We start from the raw sequence: 19,844 nt of genomic DNA on the forward strand, positions 1-19,844 counted from the left end.
AGACTCCTGAACCTGGGAGGGAACTTAGGTGGCATAATTGGGAACAGCCTGATGCTCCCAAAGCCAGAGGCAATTTTCTTAATCAAGATTTCTGTAAAAGGACTAATATGAGTAATAAAGGAAGTTTTTCTGAGCTCCACTTCTCATCTCTCAGATTGGCTAAAATGACAGGAAATGATAATGATAAATGTTGGAGGGGATGGGGGAAAACTGGGACACATACATTGTTGGTGAAATTGTAAACTAATCCAGCCATTCTGAAGAGCAATTTAGAACTATGAACAAAAGGCTATCAAACTGTGCATACCCTTTGATCCAGCAGTTTCTCTATTGGGTCTGTATCCCAAAGACATCATGAAAAAGGGAAAGGGACACACATGTCCAAAAATGTTTGTAGCAGCCCTTCTTGTAGTGGCAAGAGAGTGGAAATCAGTTTGGGAATGTCTGAATAAGTCATGATATATGAATGAAATGGGATATTATTGCTCTATAAGACAATCAACAGGATGATTTCAGGAAGGCCTGGAGAGACTTACATGAACTGATATTAAGTGAAGTGGTAGAACCAAGAAAACATGGTATATAATAGTGAGATTATATGATGATTAACAGAAATGGACTTGGCTCTTTTCAATAATGAGGTGACTCAGGCCAATTCCCATAGACTTGTGATGGAAAGAGCCATCTGCATCCAGGGAGAGGATTATAAGAACTGAATATTGACTACAACATATTATTTCACCTTTTGTTATTGTTTGCTTTTTTTTTCTTTCTAATTTTTCCCTTTGTTTTGATTTTTCTTGTGTATTATGAATAAATGTGGAAATATGTTTAGTAGAATTATGCATGTTTAAGCTATATTGGATTACTTGCTGTTTAGGACAGGGGGAATGGAGGGGGAAAGAGGAAAGAAAATTTGGAACATGGGGTTTTGCAGGGATGAATGTTAAAAGCTATCTTTGCATGTGTTTTGAAAAATAAAAAGTTATTATATATAAAAAAGAAATATCCAGTTTTGATGTTATGGATATTAGCATCGTTTATTATCAGAATTAGGTCAATACCACAGCCTGGTCAAAGAGGGACTTACTGATGAGGGAGTCACATATTGACCCATTCAGGGCATAGCTGTACTTATATAAGAATTGTTCTCTGTGTATGGGTATTAAAAATACAGCTAAATTTTTTAAAATATAGCTAATGTAATTTTATATAATGCTAACTTTATTTGATGCTCACGTTCACTTACCACTTAAGAAGGTTGAAAAGCATTTTTATTATCCATTCTATAGACAAAGAAACTAAGGATCTGTGAGGTTACATGATAAGCCTATGGAGTTAGAACTTGAACTCAGATAAAAGCAATGTCTTTTTTACATCACAGATATAGAACTCTATGGAAACTCTAGAAAGCCAGGATAGTGTGATGTAAATGTATCAGATTCAAAGATAAAAAGGAGTAAGTATTTTATATATAAAAGGGCAATGGAATGGTGTAGTGGTGAGAACACAACCTTGAAATAGTCCATGAATATCTGTTCAAATCCAGCTTGAGAAACCTACCAACTATGTAATCCTGGACAAATCACTTATCTCTTATGTTCTTCATCTGTAAAACGGGGACAATCTAGAAAAAAGAAATGGAAACCACTCCAATTTCATGGATTTTTGTCATGGAGAGCAGATGTGACTAAATGACTAAACAACAATGTATGTATAAGAATCTCTGTATGTATCCGACTTAGTTTTCAAATGTAGTATTATGCATGTTTTATTGTATTTTTAGTTATTTTCTCATGTATTTCCCAAATACATTTGAATCATATTCAGGAGTGTTATGGTTCACCTATGACCTATAGGTCATATGTTTGACAGTTCTGGTATAGTGGGGAAAAGCCATCCTTGAAATCAGGAATATATAGGTTTAAATTCTACCTGAGATGCATACTGGCTGTGTGACTCTGGGGAAATCATCTAACTTTCCAATACCTCCAGGCAACTGTCTAAGATTAAATTGTGGAAAAGTTGTTGGTCTGTATTGGGAGAGGGAGCTTTCAATACCAATGAATTCACTAGTCTGGATCAAAAGGAAAAAAAAAAAATTCTGTATCAAATTGACCTCTCCCTTTCTAGCACAAGTTGGGCTGTTCCAGAAGCAGATATAATTCAGGGAAGTGATTCAAACTCCAATCTATCCTATGCCTACATTCTCTACTGTTTTCCTTTTGACAATAGCTTTGAAAAACAGTTGGGATCCAGGAGGGAAGGAACAGGATACTGGAAAAGGAAGGACTTAAGGTTGATTCAAAATTCAAACTATCCTATGTCTGTATTCTCTGCTCTTTTCCTTCTGTCAGTAGCATTGATCCAAGACCCAGTATCCAGAAGGGGAAGGAGTAACATGCTGGAAAAAGGAAGACTTAGAATTGGTATTTTTAAAGGTTTATATTTTTTTTACTATGTATATTTGTTAGAAGAGTTTTCCTTTTCTTTTTCTTTTTTCCCACAGAGGAGAAGGGAGGCTAAAAAGGAGAGAAAATGGGGTTTTTGTTATTTGAAAAATTTGATTAAAATTTTTTGGAGTTTTGAGAAAGTAAAGTTCAGTATTTGGTAATCAATTTGTGTGGACTAGTGAAAATTTGCTGTGGATTAAAAAGGGAAAAATATTGGTCCTGAGTGAAAAGATGTGAAAAGATGGGTGTGGCTCTTTGCCAGGGTAGGTACTGAGAAAAATTGTGAATTACAGTAACATTTCACCCCTCTGGAAGTCAAGCTCTATAATCCTCACCTATCTGAATACAGTGGAGAAAGAGGAAGGAAGTAAAAAATTCTCAAAAATAATCTTACTCATGCTAAACCTCAACCTTACAACTCAAAGGAGAACCTAACAGAGACTCACTCAGCATTTACATGTTTTTTCTTTGCAGACAATTCTAACAATGTTTGTTTTTCTGCTTTTCAAGCCTATTGTGCATAAACCTGGAGTAAATTAGGGAAATAAAAGGGCTACTACAGGAGGGTACCTTGACATAAACTAGAAACGATAGCTGACTGAAGGAAGCAGCAAATTATTAAATGAAAACATACACACCAATAAGAGCACAGCAATCTGAGGCCGTTGAGTGTACTGGAAAATATCCCTTCAAGCTCATTAGCTCCTGAAAGTAGCACTGTGTTTCATCTTAGTATAGTAATTGATGTTCATAATGTGATTCAGGAAAAGGCTAAATTGAATCCATTATCCTCTTGTGAAATGTAGCATATTTTCTCTCCTCACATAAGTTCTTTGAGGCCTACTTCATTGTATCATCTACAACATTTTATGTAACATTAAGTACTTAATACATGCTTACATAAAGATGGAAATATTTCTTGATTTGTATATATCATGTACAGATGGACTCCTGGAATCTCATTCATTCATTTAATTTCTTTTTGCTTTTTAAATTTTAATAGTATTTTATTTTTACAAATACATGCAATTTAAAAAAAAACTTTTTCAACATTTATCTTTACAAAATGTATGTTCCAAATTTTTCTCCCTCTCTTTCCTGTCCTCCCCCCCAAGATAGCAAACAATCCAATGTAGGTAAAACACATTTCATTTTGATGGGGGTTGAAGTCCCTTTAAGATTCCTTCCTGATTCTCCAACTCCCATGGCTGACCTTTGATTTACAGATCCTGGTCATCGGGCCTGTCCCAGCCCCCACCGGATCTGAGCCAACTTGGGACACTACCCACAAGCCCCTTTAGGTATAAAAGAGCCAAACTGGAGCTCTCTCTTTGCAGGAGCCTTTCCTCCCCCCAAACATGATATCCTTTCGGCCATGTAAGGGTTCTGTCCGTCCAGCAACCACCTCTGGCCCTGGAGTCTTTCTACCTTTGCCCTTACTTCTAAACCCCTACAATAAACCTTTTTTTTTTTATCAATCTACGTTTTCAGGCCTGTAAATTTCTTTACAGGGGCCTCTGTGCCGTCATGAGACTATCCTTACACTGATCCAAAAGGGGTTCCCCCTTTCCTAACTCTCATCAATTTATTCTTAATTTCAGAATCAGGGATCTTTGTAAAATCTGCTTACATACACATATATAAGTAAACATGTAAATATACATATTCATGTATAGATAAACACAAAGTATAATGCTATGTATAGAATATTATATATGCAAACATAGACATACATACATATATGCTTGTAGTTTGAGATCTCCTTGATAATCACTGAAATCTGAAAATCTGGCTAAACCTTTTCTGTGTCCTGAATAAGAAGGAAGACAGGAGAGAGTTGTAGCTAAGATTTCAAAGAACACAAGTAATAACTAGATATAAGTAATAATAAATATACAAGTAATAACCTTGGAACAAAGAATGGAAATGACAATACTATACAAAATAGAAAATGACTCTTTTAGATTTTCTTTGTTCTCAATAATGTGACCTAGTTCCCCCATATATTGAATATTTATTGTTTTATTCACTTTTAAAAAATGCATCCATTTATTTATTACCTTTTATTTTTAACATCAGAGGGGAAAAAATAATGGACTACATGTTGTTGTTGTCTATAGCCCAATACAGTCCAAAGTGAATGAGAACAAAACAATCCCAAAGCATTACTATGGTCACATTATAGCCAAATTGGTAGAATAAAGAAAACAGGTTTGAAGATGGGGTTCAAATCTAAACTAGCTTTGTGACTTCAGGAAGCTTATTTATCCCCTCAGTTTCCTTATCTGAATGTAACCCAAAACTCAGGCCCATTTCCATAAGACTTTCCTCACTGATGAAAATTCATCATTGGATACTCCATGTCAAGAAAGACAATGATATATGCTATAGACATTTCAATTTCAAAATGTCCAAAAAACTCTTCATTATCTTTTGCCATAAAGATTATCCCTTTTGCTAACTTCCATTTTGAGTATACCATTATCTTTCTAATCATTCAGATTAAAAATCTTAGCATTATCCTAATACTTTACTAATGTATTAGGATTGGTGTCAAGTTGGTTGATTCTAACTTTACAACATTTCTCATATTAATTCTTTTCTCTCCACTCACACAGGCACCACCCCAATTCAGACCATCCTCACTCCTTACTTGTATTATTTCCATAGTCTCTTAAATTGGTCTCTCTGCCTCAAGTGTTTCCTCTCTTCAATATGTCCCCTCTGTGGCTGGAACATTGATATTCCTAAAGCACAAGTCTGCTTGTGTAATTCCTTGGGAAACTTCAATGATTCCTATATTTCTGGTGTTAAAATACAAACTTCCCTGGCATTTAAAGTCATTCATAATTACTCCATTTTCTCTGATTTGTCACTACCCTCCCTTATGCATATTCTAGTTAAACTATCCAATTTGATGCTACCCAAACTCAGCATTTTGTCATCTACTTCTTGAGCTTTGCACAGGCTGTTCTCCATATTTATGTAATGGGTATTTGACAATGCCCAGAGCCCCTAAGGTGGAAGTATTCACAAAGGAGATGCCAAGGGACCTACTTCTGCAAGAAACATCTCCATTGACCTACTGTGTTATTGGGAACAGGAACAGCCTCTTTCCATTGGCTGTGTAGCCAGAAACACCAGCATCTTTAAATCTACCTGAAAGATACAGTAGCTCTTTTTCCTACAGATGGTTTTGGATTTTGAATGGATTCTATGTTTATGTGATGACAGCCACAAGTCTATAGACGGATTAGCTCAAACAGATCCAATCTCCTTCTTTAGTTCTATATAGCACTGATGCTATTCCATCTCATCTAGTACAAGTTTGATATCCAGAGCCATGAAGATGAGGGCTTTCAAGATGGAGGTGAAATGAGATGGTCACTCCATTCTTCAGCTGCTCTGCCTAGAGAATAAGATGCCTTTTGCCATTTCCAATCTCACCACCATGCTCCTAACTCAAGCCTGGACTAATATCACATGTCCCAGCCTCCTCTACTCTATGATTAGAAAGCTGGAGGGTAGAGTCTCAAACTTTCCCCAAAGCCTTCCTTTATAGAGGGCAGATACTAGACTTTGGAGCTCACTCTATGCAATATCTGTTGCTCTGTCTGGTTTCAGCTCCTTAGAACAAGATATCTCCTGGAATCTCCTCCTTTCCCTTTCCTGCCTTCTTTTGTGTATTGTCTGTCTCCTTTAGACTGTAAGCTCCTTGTTTATTGGATTTGGGTATCCCCATAGGAAATGGACATTTTCATTCTCACAGATACAGGGTGGCAACTGGGGGAAAGCTTCCCAGAACAGGAATTTGATGCCTTGCATCTAAAACTGACAAGGACAAATGAAATAGCCCAAAGCCTTAAGCCTTTCTCTTATGGCCACAGGACCTAAGGAGAGGGAAGTTAACTGTCAGACTCTTCTCTACTGCTTCAACTGACAGCATGATGAGTGACCAATCCTTTGATCCTGCAAATGTAAAGCCACAGATAGTACAGCAATGTAGACAATGACAAGAGACTATTTTCAGCTATCCAGAAGCAGGTTTCTAGGATCTCCCACATGGGGACTTCCATCTTCTCATGGTCTAGACATGCATCAAACACCCATTACACGTAGTACGTGTCTTCTTCATAGAGTTCCTGGCTTCCGTCACATCATAGCTCAAAAGTGTTTCATAATGACTCCGTTTTCTTCTTACAGGAGATCTTCCCTGATTTCTTCAGTTGTATGTTACCTACCACATAATTCATGGTGTAGTTGACAGATTTCATTGTTTTCCAGTCATTTCTGACTTTTCATGAACCTGTGGACCATACTTCCATGAGTGTTCTTCACAAAGATACTGGAGTGATTTGCCAGTTCCCTCTTCAGTGGATTAAGGCAAACAGGTTAAGTGATTTGTTCAAATCACAAAGATAGTAAGTCTCTCAAGCTGGATTTGAACTCTGGTCTTCTTGACTCCAAGCCCAGTGCTCTATCCATTGTGTGTTTTTCTGAAACTAAACTGCCAAATATTTCAACTCTACTGCAGAGAGTGCAGCTGTTGGGTTGGCCACACAATTTGAATCCAAATGTATACTTTCTAAAAAGACTATTTTATGGAGAACTCAGACAGAGTAAGTACTCACAAGATGGTCAGAAAAAGCAATACAAAGACATTCTCAAGATCTCTTTTAAGAATTTTAGAATTAATTGTTTGACATGAGAGACATTGGCACAGGACCACCCAGCAAGGCAGTCTCATCAAAAGTGGTACTGTGGTCTATGAACAAAAGAGAATTAAATTAGTTCAGAAGAAACATGAGATGTGCAAAGTTAGAGAACCTGCTCCAAATGTTCATAGGGACTATGAACGTGTGGCAGAGCATTCTGAGCTCATAATAGTCTATCAGCCACAGTCAAATATACTAACTTGATTCTAACATAGTGATGCCATTTTGGTCCTCTTCCAGAATAAAGGACATCAACCAACCACAACTATTTTGTCCATACTTTGGATTTGTGTTATATATTAAACTGTTCTCTCTCTTTCTTCCCTCTTTTCCCTCTGTGATAGACATAATTTCTTTGAGGGAAGGGACTGTCTTAGTCTTTGTGTCCCCAGTACTTAAGACTAGTTCCTGGGACATAGTAAATGCTCAATAAAAACTTATTGAATTAAATTGCATTTGAATAGTCTTTATATAAAAGTTCTTTACATATCATAAAGCATAATATCATTGTTAGTTATAAGTAAAATTATAATTGATAATAATGACAATAAATATTATTATTACTGAGAACAATTCTTATGAAATTACGTGGAAAAATCTTCCTTATTTGTTTTGTATTTGTGTTTGTGCATCTGTGTGAGGATGAGAACTATGGAATTCTTCTATACTCATATACGACTATTTATTTGCTATGGGATTCTCAAAAAAAAAAAAAAAAGATCAATGTGCTAAGGGGGAAAATGTCAAAGCCTGTTCCCACATGAGAGGTTCTGAGGTGTTCTTTGGCTCAGCACACAGACCCTCCCTTGACATACTTGGAAAAGCTATGTATGGCTGTTTTTCCCAACCCCTGCTCAATCCTACTTCACATAATAACAATTGAGGTAGGGCCAGCCAATAGTGTGACCTAATAAGAATGTGAATCACTGAAGAAAACCATACAAGCATAAGTCTGCTTTCCAGAATATTTAACTAAGTAGATGAGGTAAATGGGAAAATGTAAAATAAACTCTCAAAGGCAGCTAGCACAAAAGACCACTGTGTGTCATTTCTTAGCAATGTTTTAAGATTGTTCTGTACACCTCCCTTTTGGGTTCAGTAATGGAATTAAAATGAGAATATTTGTCCAAAGCCAAAGAGTATCTCTCTTTCTCTGCCTTTGTCTGTTTGTCTCTCTCCTTAATAAGAAAAAGGCAGTAAACTTATTTTTGCTGGGAAAACATTTTCTTCTAGAATATCCAATACACAAAATAATGGAATACACAAAATGCAAGCTAATCTTACCTAGTATTGTTGGATTATGTTTTCACAGTATGCTGGGGAACCTTATTTCAATTTATATAGAAAATAGATTAATCTTTTTCTGCTTGATCCTGATAAAACTAGAACCAATGGACGACATCTAAGAAGAAGTAGATTAAAATTCAAAAGGAGGAAAAACTTGTGATAATTAGAATTTGGTCCAACAACAGAATCAGCTGCCTGAATGGTGGGAGAATAGTGTATTCTCTGTCATTGGAAGTTTTCAAGAAGAAGATGGACATCTATTTGACAAGGATGATATAAATGATATTCATACTCCTGTATGAATTGGACAATAACTCCCTACTCAGAGATAATATGACTTAACAATGCTGTATATTATAAAATGCTTCTTATAGAAAGAAAGAAATAAGAGTTTGAAGATGTATAAAGAATCAGCAGCCTCTGTCTGAGGAGAGTAATACCACAGTTAGATATAGTTAGTATAGGCCTATCACCCAAATCCAAAGTTCCCAGTGGAGTACAAGTCAGCAGTAATCAGAATTATAAACATATATTACTCAAACCCCATTAACCCTAAAGGTTTTGACTTTGGAGGGAAGGACTCTACTCACTTAGACTGACATTAGCAGAGTACATGAGTTGGTTCTTTCAGCTAGGAAAGCCACAGGTAGCTTTTGGATTTTTCTTAGGTATTAATGTGCCCAGTTATGAGAGATCTTTCCCTAAAGCCATGAAGACATGAACTATCAGAGACTAGTGAGGTGCAGTTTAATTGAATTACAGCTGTAGGATACATGAAGCAAATTAGTCTATATATTGCTCCTTTTGAAATTTTAAAAAGAACCAGATTGGGGCATCTAGGTGGTGCAGTAGATAGAGCATCAGCCCTGAAGTCAGAAAGACCTGAATTCAGACTTGACTTCAGACACTTAACACTTCCTAGCTGTGTGACTCTGGGCAAGTCACTTAACCCCAATTGCCTCAGTGAAAAAAAAAAAAATCCAGATTGAGGTGTCTAAATATTAGTATCCAAAAAGAGTATAATTTCCTTGAAGACAAGAAGTGTCAGATAGATAGATAGATGAAAAAATAGATATATAAATGGATAGATGATTACTAGATGAATATATATGTATATCTGTATAAATGTATGTATAGATATATGTGTATACAGATATACATTCATATAGTTGTTGTTCAGTCTGATTCTTTATGACCCCATTCAGGGTTTTCTTGGCAAAGATACTAGAGTCATTTGCCATTTCCTTCTCCAACACATTTTACAGATGGGGAAACTGAGGCAAACAGGTTAAGTGACTTGCCCAGAATCACACAGCTAGTAAGTACTGAGACCAGAATAGAACTCAGGAAGAGAAATTTTCCTAATTCCAGGGTTGGTACTCTTTTCACTGTGTAACCTAGGTGCCTCATGTAATACACATGTATGCATTATGTATATTTGTGTATGTATGTATGTATATTCTCTCTGGGCATAAATATGTATGTGTACATACACATGTAGGTATTTATACATATACACATATTGTATAGGTCTCTATGTGTAATTGGTCTGGTCCTGGGATTTCATTCTGGGTCCCAGTGTAGGGACTACTTTATTATCCTGGAAAGGATACCCCTTCTACCCAAGAAAGAGAAAGGCACGAATTCTGTAGCTTCTAATTATAGAGATTTTCCTGGGGACATTGAAAGCAACAACAGCAGCAGTTCATATTTATGTAGGGTTTTAAGGTTTTCAAAGTCTTTTACATATTTAGCAGTTGTACTGTGGGAGAGGTTATGGTGGGGAGCTGAGTTAATTATTCCCTCTGGGGGACTAGCCAGTCCCCACCTTCTCGTAGACCAGATCTTCTCTTCGGGCAGCTTTCTCTTTTTCTTGATCCTTTCCAACTTTGAATGGTATATGAAGTGTACGAGGTGACTGCCTCAGGAAGGGTATTCTCTTTCTCCTATGAACCTCTTTTCTTAAGGACTCTTGACTTATCTCCCTAGGGAAATCCAGTTCTTTATTTCTTGCTTGGGAAGGTTACATAATATGGATCAACAAAATTTCTTTTGTTTATTTTGCTCCTCTAGTTGAGGATGTCCCAGTGATTAAAAAGATAATCTGTTTTTCTGTTTATCTTTAATTCTTGCTGGCTCTTGCACAAATATGTACACACACACACACACACATCTATATATCTATATATCTATATATCTATATATATAGATATATAGATATATTCCAGTATTAAAACTTGTTCTTTCTTACCACTTATGCCCTCTCTTTCATTGCACTAGGACCAAGGACATACACAGATCTGTAATGCAATGAATGACCCACATTATCTTATAAAAGCCATTTTGTTGTTTTTTTTAAGATCAATGGTGTGTTAGAAAGTGAAATAAACTCTTATGAAACAACTCTTGTGGATGCTGTCTCAGCCCTCTCCTGAAAAAGCATGAGAATCCAAGCAATACATGGGATGGGAAAATAGGGCATCGACAATTCTGTTCTTAGTAAGAGGAACAGACAGATCATCTTACTGGATCCTTTCATAGACCCTGTGTGATAAGTATTTTTGTTATCCCCATTTTGCAGCAGATATAGTGCAAGTTCTGGAGGCAAGGGGAACCTGAGTTCAATCCAGCCTCAGATATTCACTGGCTGTGTGACTGGGCAAGTCACTTAACAGCTGTCTGCCTCAGTTTACTCAACTGTAAAATGGTAATGGTACCATTAATGATAACAGCACTTATCTCTCAGGGTTGCTATGAGGCTCAAATGAGATAGTATTTATAAAGAACTCAGCACAATGCTTGGTACATACTACGTACTTAATAAATGCTAATTCCATTCCATTTTATCTATGAGAAAACTGAGCCTCAAAGAAAGTAAATGACAGTCACACAGTTAGTATGTGTGAAAAGAACGTGAAGCTTGTGTGTGTGTAAGGGAGAGACAGACAGACATAGACAGAGACATTCAGACAGATACAGAAAGAGAGAAGGAGGAAGAAGGAGGAAGGAGAAGGAGAAGGAGTAAGGAGGAGAAAAGATAATGAGTGCATGAAGAGAGAGGCAAGAAGGGAGGGAGGGAGAGGGTTCCTTCTGGAAGAAGAGAGAGAGAGAGAGAGAGAGAGAGAGAGAGAGAATATGTCTGTGTGTCTTCTGGGACATTGTGCTGAATGTCCTATTGAGTTAATGTCCTACAGTCATATAATACTATTCTGATGTATATGAGTGAAGTTATAGAATACACCTATGGCAATTTAGGTTAACTTTGTACTGAGATGGATCAATTTAGGATCTAGCTGTGGGTCTTTGGGACAAGAATTAGCTTTTATTCATTTGGTGGAAATCTCTTGAGACCCTAGGGAACCTCCTTACTAACGGCTTTTAATTTCCTTGTTGGTGACTTTTACTTGCTTTTATTTTCTTGGGCTGCTTCTAATTATTTTGAAAATTGCTTTTTGTGCAGAGGGATGGGGACGATGGTATATGAATATGTTTTACTAAAGGGAATGTTCATTTGAACCCTCAGGCTCTGAGTGATCCATTGTAACAAATGCAGAACCTTGATTAAACATAGATTCTGAGATAAATGTTTTTGTTCCTGGAGCCAACCTCCTAAGTTCAACAGAAGATCTGGATCTGAAGTGAATTGCATGGCAGGTGCCAAGCCAATGAAAAACTGACATGCATATTGAATAATTTGAACTGTTTAACTACCAAACTCCCAGGAGAGTAAAATGTTTGACGAGTTACCATATCTGATTTAAGCATTTGTCAATTTATGTTTATAAATTTTTTTACATTTCCTTTGGGGTAAACAACTAAATAACATAAATAATCCTATATTTGACCTATTCTGAGTAGAGTACCTTTCCACAAGAAACATGAGTCAAACCAAAGCTTTAAGAGATTTTCTCCAAGATACTGGCGCTGGGTATAAGAAGCCAGAAGAATGCAAGAAAAGCCTGATGATCCTTAGGATCATGCTCCCCTTCCCCCACCCCTAGGATTGGCTCTAGGCACAGGCCCTTTACTGTAAGGTCTTTCCAACCCCAAGGCTGTGTGTCATTTATACTTATACATGAAAAGCAGCATGGAATAGTGCATAGAGACACAACCTTAGTGTCAAGAAGAAAAGGATTCACTTTGTTAGATAAGGGTAGAAGCCTGCTTTAAGGACTGACTGACACACACTAGCTAGGGCTATAAATTGCAGAGGACATGCTAGTTTGCATTAGTAGAAAGGAATTTTCTCATCTGGGGATTCCCTATGAGGAATTTCCTTTTTCCCCTCCCTGTCTCTCTCTCTATTTCTATCTCTTTGTCTCTCAGTCTCTGTCTCTGTTTCTGTCTCTCCATCTCTGTGTCTGTCTCTGTCTCTGTTGCAGTCTCTCTCTGTTTTTGTTTCTCTCCATGTGTTTCTCTCTCTCATCTCTCTGTGTCTGCCTCTCTATGTCTGTATCTCTATCTCTTTCACACACACACACACACACACACACACACACACACACACACACCACATAGAGGATATATATATAAATATCTAGCACATCCCTAACAGCTTGGACAGGCACAATTATACTGGTCAGCCTCTTCTTAATCTACCCTTCAGAATCTCTCGGCACTGAGAAACTCTGGTCTCCAACCACAGACCCACCTCTCTTTCCCCACCCTAAAAGTATTACTCATATACATGTCATCAGAAGAATACGGTGATAGAAAGGGGGGAAAGGGCATGACTTGAGAGTTGCAGTAAAGTCAAAGAGTAGTTGATTGATTGGGAAACTCAGAGTTGAAGAGGAGTGAGCAAAGCAATAGATGAGGGCCATCAAGGTAAGTGAGAGGACAGAGATTGCTGTAGTGACCACAGGCTGTTAATATTGCTCAGCTTTTGTGTCTTCTGCAGTCCCATTCATTAAACATCCAACTCACCGTGTATTTTGGCATAGTAAAGGTTACAACGACCTCTATCTCAGCTGCTTTCCCATGTAGCAGAAAAATTGGGATTAGCTCTTTTCACCACATTATATTGAGAGCATTTGGCAGGGTCTCCCTTAGTAGACATGACTAAGAGCAGTAGGGAGGGAGGTAAAGACACACTCATCCAGGGTCAGGAACATCTCTGGGTGGAGAGACTTAATTTGGAACATTCTTTCCACCATGCATCAAATGAAATGAAATTGATTAACATTTAATTTGGTCCAGCTGTTCTTAACATGGTGAATGGAAAGCTTCATTGTGCTTTGCTTGATGCAGGATTCCTTATAGTTAACAGTACAAATGCTGAAAAATACTAACAATAAGATGCAGTAATTCATAGTAGGTGTTTTTCTATGGTCTACCCTTTCAGGACCTTGTGTAAATAACCCAGAATGCCTCAATTCAGCTTGTGCACCCCCTCCAACAAGACACAATTTCTGGGGGTCTATGGTAGTCTACTAAACTAATAAATTAGGGTGATGCTGAAAACCTAACTTGGAAAAGTAACTTGTACTATTCCTTTGGAAAAAAATGAAGAAATGTGATCAAGACAATAATATAATTACATTAATTTGGAACTATTTGATTGATGGATCTTACTATTAATGGTTCAATGTCAACTTGACAGGAGGACTTCAGTGGAGCATCCCAGAGATCTGCGGTTGGCCCTATGTTGTTTTAAGCTTTTATATTTAAGGAATGCATGCCATGCTGACCAAATTTGCAGATGATGCACTACTGAGAGCAATAACTTATATGATGCATCAGGATCCAAGAAAATCTTGGTAGGTTAAAACATGAAACTGATTTAATAATATGAAATGTAACATATAAAATGTAAAATCTTATGCTTAGGTCAAAAATTTGACTTTACACATGCAAGACTGAAAAGACAATTAGATAACAATTTATCAGAAAAACATCTGGGAGTTTATATAGACTATTAATATGAGTTGATAGTATGACTATAGTAGTGAAAAAAAACTTACTTTTATGTGATTTTGGATTGGAGCAAAATAGATGTAGCTTTCAGAAGATGAAAGATAAACTATGCCTTGATCAGAACAAATCTGGAGTTTTATGGTCAATTCTCGGGGCTATTGCTTAAGAAGACTATTGATAAGCTTTGGAGTGGGTCCAGGTAAGGGTAATCAGGATGATGAAAAATCCCAAGCTTATGACTTAATGAAGATTAGTCAAAGGAATTGGGAATATTTAGCCTGGAGAAGAGATGACTCAGGGAGGATGTTATAGTGGTCTTCAAGTAAAGTCAGAGAAAGAGGGAAATTGAGGTTTGATGTTGGGAAAATCTTCCCAATAATTAGAAGTATTCCTACTACAAGCTCCCAGAACTGTTTGTAGGGTATCCCTCACCGGAGTTGTTTACTTGAAGCTGTGGGTATGTGGCAGTGGGAAACATTTTTTCTATATACAGGTTGGTGTAGAAGACTGCCAGGGTTCCTTAAAATTTGGAGATTTTGTGATGCTTCAGTGTGATTCTGATAAAACATAATGGCAGCTGAGTATTATATTAAGATTTGTTCAGAATAACAATAGAAAATGTCATTCTGCAGCCCAATGAGGGCAGATGAAAAAGATGTCCTACTTGGCTGCTAGAAAAGGAAACATTTATAACTAACAATGAAAAGGGTAGCATGGTCCTGAAAGAGGAGAATGAAAAGAGTCAGAATATCTGAGTTTTGTTCATCTGATTACTGGATGGCTATGGGTTCTGAGCAAATCAATATATTTAATTCTCATATTTTCATCTCTCCATCGGAAGACAGTGATGACTGTCTATTGCCTTCCTTAATGGGAAAATTCTGTTGAATCAAAAAATACCATGAAAATATCAAAGATTAGGAGTCTGAGAGAATGAATACAACTCATCAGTCGCCTTTGTCATTTTCCTCACCAGCACTCTGTAGACCTGGTCTTTTCTTTAATGTCATTTCTTTCACATTTTCCTCTTTTATTTTTTTTCACTCTTTCTTTTCTCTTCATCTCATCTTCTAAGTAACAAATCTTCCCTGAATCCTCACTAATAGACTGCAGGTGGTGGAAGTGACAGCTGGAACGGCACTGATGCTCACCTCCCCCATGCTTGTTTTTTTCCCTACCTTGGGTCTCTTAATTCTTAGGAGGAATTTTCCATAATTGCACAGATGGGTGACCATCTGAGGCCTGCATTTGTGTCAATTACATTTTAAAGTACAGGGTAGCAGTATGTAAAGCTAGACTCATTGTGGTGTAGTGGGAAGAGTACTGGAATGGGAGTTGGGAGAGCACGACTTGGGGAAGAACACTTCCATTAACTTGCTGGGTGGTCTTTGCCTAATCAAGTCACTTCATTTCCCTGGGTTTCAGGTTCCTCATTTGTGAAAACAAAAATAAACACCACATCTCCTATACAGACATACAATAATTATAATTTCTCTTCTTATTCTAAGGTCCTCAGATAATAACTAGCATTTATGTAACACTTTAAAGTTTTCAAAATTATTTATAAATGTTATTTCATTTGATCCTCATAACAACTCTGTCAGGTAAATGCTGTTATTATCCCCATTTTATATATGAAGAAACTGAGGCAGATAAAGGATAGGTGACTTGCCCAGAGATACTCAGAAAGTGTATGAAACCAACATTTCACACTATATATTAATATAGGGAAAAAATGGGAACATGATTTAGACAAAAGCTGATATCACAAGCAAATTAGTGGAGCATAGAATATTTTACCTGTCAGATTTATGTATAAGAAAAGAAAAGAATTTGTCAACAAACAAGAGATAGCATTACAGGATGTAAAATGAATTATTTTGATTCCATCAAACTAAAAAGTTTTTTTCCCCCCACAAACAAACCAATGTAGCCAAGCTTAAAAAGTAAGCAGGGAACTGGGGGAACTTTTCAGCAAGTTTCTCTGATAAAGGCTTCATTTCTCGAATATTATGAGAACTGAGTTAAATTTAAAAGAATGCAAGTCATTCTCTAATTGATAAATGGTAAAAGGATATGAATAAGCAGTTTTCAGAAGAAAACAAAGCTATCTGTAGTTATATGAAAAAAAAATCTCTAAATCACTATTGATAAAAGAAATACAAATTGAAACAACTCTGAGATACCACCTTGCACCTACCAATTTGTCTAACATGAAAATGACAAATGTTGAAAGGAAGATGGGAACATAGTAACACTATTGGTAAAGTTGTGAACTGATCCAACCAGAGAATACACTCTATATCCTTTGACCCAGTAATTATATTACTAGATTTATAACCTATAGAGATCAAAGAGAAAAGAACCTAAATATACAATAATATTTAAAGAAACTTTTTTTTGTAATGATAAAGAATTGGAAATTGAGAGCATGCCCATAAATTAGAGAATGACTAAACAAATAATGATACATGATTGTGATAGAATACAAACATGCTATAAAAAAACAATAGACAGAATCACTTCAAAAAAAATCTGGGATTTTTGCTAAGTGCAGTGAGCAAAGCCAAGAGAATATTGTACACTGTAATAGCAATATTGTGTGATGGTCTACTGTGAATAATTTACCTCTTCTCAGCAATACAATAATCCAAGACAATTTGAAAGGACTTTTGATGAAAAATGCTATCCACCTCCAAAGAAAGAACTGATGGAGTCTGAATGTAGATTGAAGCATTTTTTCTCTTTGTTTTCTTGAGGGGTTTTTTTGGTATACAAGTTTTTTGCAACATGGTTAATATGGAAAATGGTTTTTACATGACTGTACATATATAATATATATAATTATAATCTCTCTCTCTGTGTATATATATATATATATATATATATATATATATATATATATATATATATATATATATATATATCCTTGCCTTCTGAGGTAGGGAAGGAGAAGATTTGAAATTCAAAATTTTAAAAGATGAAAGATAAATGAAAAAGAAGAAAACATATGGAATAGGCTTTGAACTCAGGTCCACATGATTCCAAGTCCAGCACTATATCCACTTTAACTCCTAGATTTCCCCTAAATATATGACTTTATATGGCATATATGTGACTAGATGTTGGGATTGGGGCTTGCAATAAGTATTGCTGAGAGTGATACAGTATATAATTATAATGAGTAAATATTTCTGGGATGCCACATGGAATATAAGGGTCCAATGATACTTTTAATAGCTAGCATTTATATAATTTTTTAAAAGTTTTTAAAGGTTTAAAGTGTTTATATATATATATATACATATATATATATATATATAATTTTAGTCTCAAAACTCTATGAAGCAGTTTTGATTATTATGTCCCTTTTGCAGATGAGGAAACAGATTCAGAGAGAGTGAATTATTTACCCAGGGAAATACAGTTAGTATGTGACTTAAAGGATTAGAATTCAGGTCTTCCTGATTCCAAGTCTAGCAATGGAGCACCACATAGCTGCTTCACGGCATCTACCTGCCTAATTACAATATTTCTAGGAGGTAATATGGAGAAAATGGCAAACTGGAGAAGGAAGTGACAAACCACTTTAATATCTTTGCCAAGAAAATCTCAAATAGGGTCATGATTCAGCAGCAACAACAACAACAACAAAAAAAAAAAACAAAAACAGCAAGGGCACTGATAAAGTCGAGTGCTTGTAATTGTAGGACAGCCTGGTGGCTCAGTGGATGGAGCTTCAGGCCTGGAGAAAGGAAGACTCATTATGAACAGAAGGAAAGTCACATCATTCAGATAGTATAGGTGATGGAGTACTGGACTTGGAATTAGGAAGACCTGAATTCTAATCCTTCTTCAGGATTAGTCACTAACTCTATTTCCCTGAGTAAATCATTAAATCCCTCTGAGTCTCAGTTTCCTTTTCTATAAAATGAGGATAATAATCACAACTGCCTCATAAGCTTTTGAAGTTCAAATATATATGCATACATATTTGTATATATCATATATAAATTACATATATGTGTCACTTGGCAATTTTCAATAAGTGGGTGTATATATGTATAATATGTATGTATATATATATATTAGGACCATCTTTTTCTGTAAATTGTTGTTCAGTCATTTCAGTCATGTCTGACATTTTGATATTTTCTGGGCAAAGATTCAGAAATAGTTTGCTATTTCCTTTTCTAGCTCATTTTACAGATGAGGAAACTGAGGCAGAGTTAAATGACTTTTCTAGGGTCACACAGCTAATATATCTGTGAGGCTGGATTTGAACTCAGATCTTCTTGACTCCAGGTTCATCTGTTGTGCCACTTTGCTGCTATGTAGCTGTATTTTCTGTAAATAAATAATCATATTTAGAGATGGAAAGGACCTTAGAGAACATGTGGCCCAACTCCCCCCCCCCCTTATTTTTTTACAATTGGGAAAACTACAGTCTTGAAATGTGAAGATATTTGCCCATGGTCACATTAATGTTCTTTTCATTATATCAGGATTACCTCCAGTATTGGTGATAAGGGGCATGAAGGGTGCCAAGTAAGAAAGTCATAGGATCACTGTTATAGAGCTAGAATCTCTGGGACCCTCTCTCTGTCCTCCTCATTTACAGGTAAGAAAGTTAAAAACAAGTACCTTATCCAAGGTCAAACAATAACTAGCACCAGAAAAAGGATTTCAGCTTGGATCCTCTGACTCCGGAACCCATTATCTCTTGACTGTACCCGTACTGATGCTCAGGGTTTCCTTAGCTTATGTGATGATCCTCACAATAATCCTAGCATCCCGAGCATCAGTGAAGCTGTTTAGCATAGTTCTCTTCTGACACCTCTAGAGGGCAGCCGGTACCAGTACTTTGAGTTCAACAGTAGCAATAAATTGCTGCACCCCCTCTTTTTCCAGAAAGCTGCTCCCTTCAGAATTTACATGGAACCCTTTTCTAAATCCTCCTGCCAGAAATGAGAGGATTGTACAGCTTATTGTAGAACAATTTATCTTTGGAACTTAGTCCTTTAGAATCTTCTCAAGAACTAAGACCCTGAGATAATATATAATATAAAATTATATTTCCCAATAGCATTATGGAATATTAGAGCTTGAAAAGACTTTAGGCATCATCTGTCCATGTTTATGTTTCTTTCCTTGTAAAATGAGAGATTTGGTTAGATGATGTCTAAGGTCCTGTCCAGATCTAAAGCTTCAGATCCAGTCGAATCTATCTCCATCATCAAGCCAAGAACAGAAGTGACTTGCTTAAGATCACTCAGTGAGTATTAGGATTAGGATTAGAAGGTAATTCAGGGATAGTATAGTTCAACCAGTTACAGAACAAGAATCCTTACAAATACCCAACAAATAAATAGTCATTCATTCTTTGTGTCAAGAACTTCAATGAGGAAGTACTCAATGCTTACCCACTTCCCAAATCCTAATTCTACTTCTGAATGGTTGTAATAATTAGGAA

The 19,844-nt window shown here is 36.4% G+C and overlaps 1 protein-coding gene across 1 annotated transcript in view; it reads left to right on the top strand.

The window, feature by feature from the left end:
• Nucleotides 1-1,484: 1,484 nt before the first annotated feature.
• NDUFB4 (NADH:ubiquinone oxidoreductase subunit B4) overlaps nt 1,485-19,844 on the top strand; it is a 127,391-nt gene continuing 109,031 nt past the window's right edge. The window contains exon 1 of the mRNA XM_074301339.1: nt 1,485-1,710. The gene's annotated coding sequence lies outside the window, so the exon portion shown is untranslated. The remainder of the gene's footprint in view (nt 1,711-19,844) is intronic.

This window comes from Sminthopsis crassicaudata, chromosome 3, assembly GCF_048593235.1.
Source record: "Sminthopsis crassicaudata isolate SCR6 chromosome 3, ASM4859323v1, whole genome shotgun sequence".
NCBI classification, from domain to species: domain Eukaryota; kingdom Metazoa; phylum Chordata; class Mammalia; order Dasyuromorphia; family Dasyuridae; genus Sminthopsis; species Sminthopsis crassicaudata.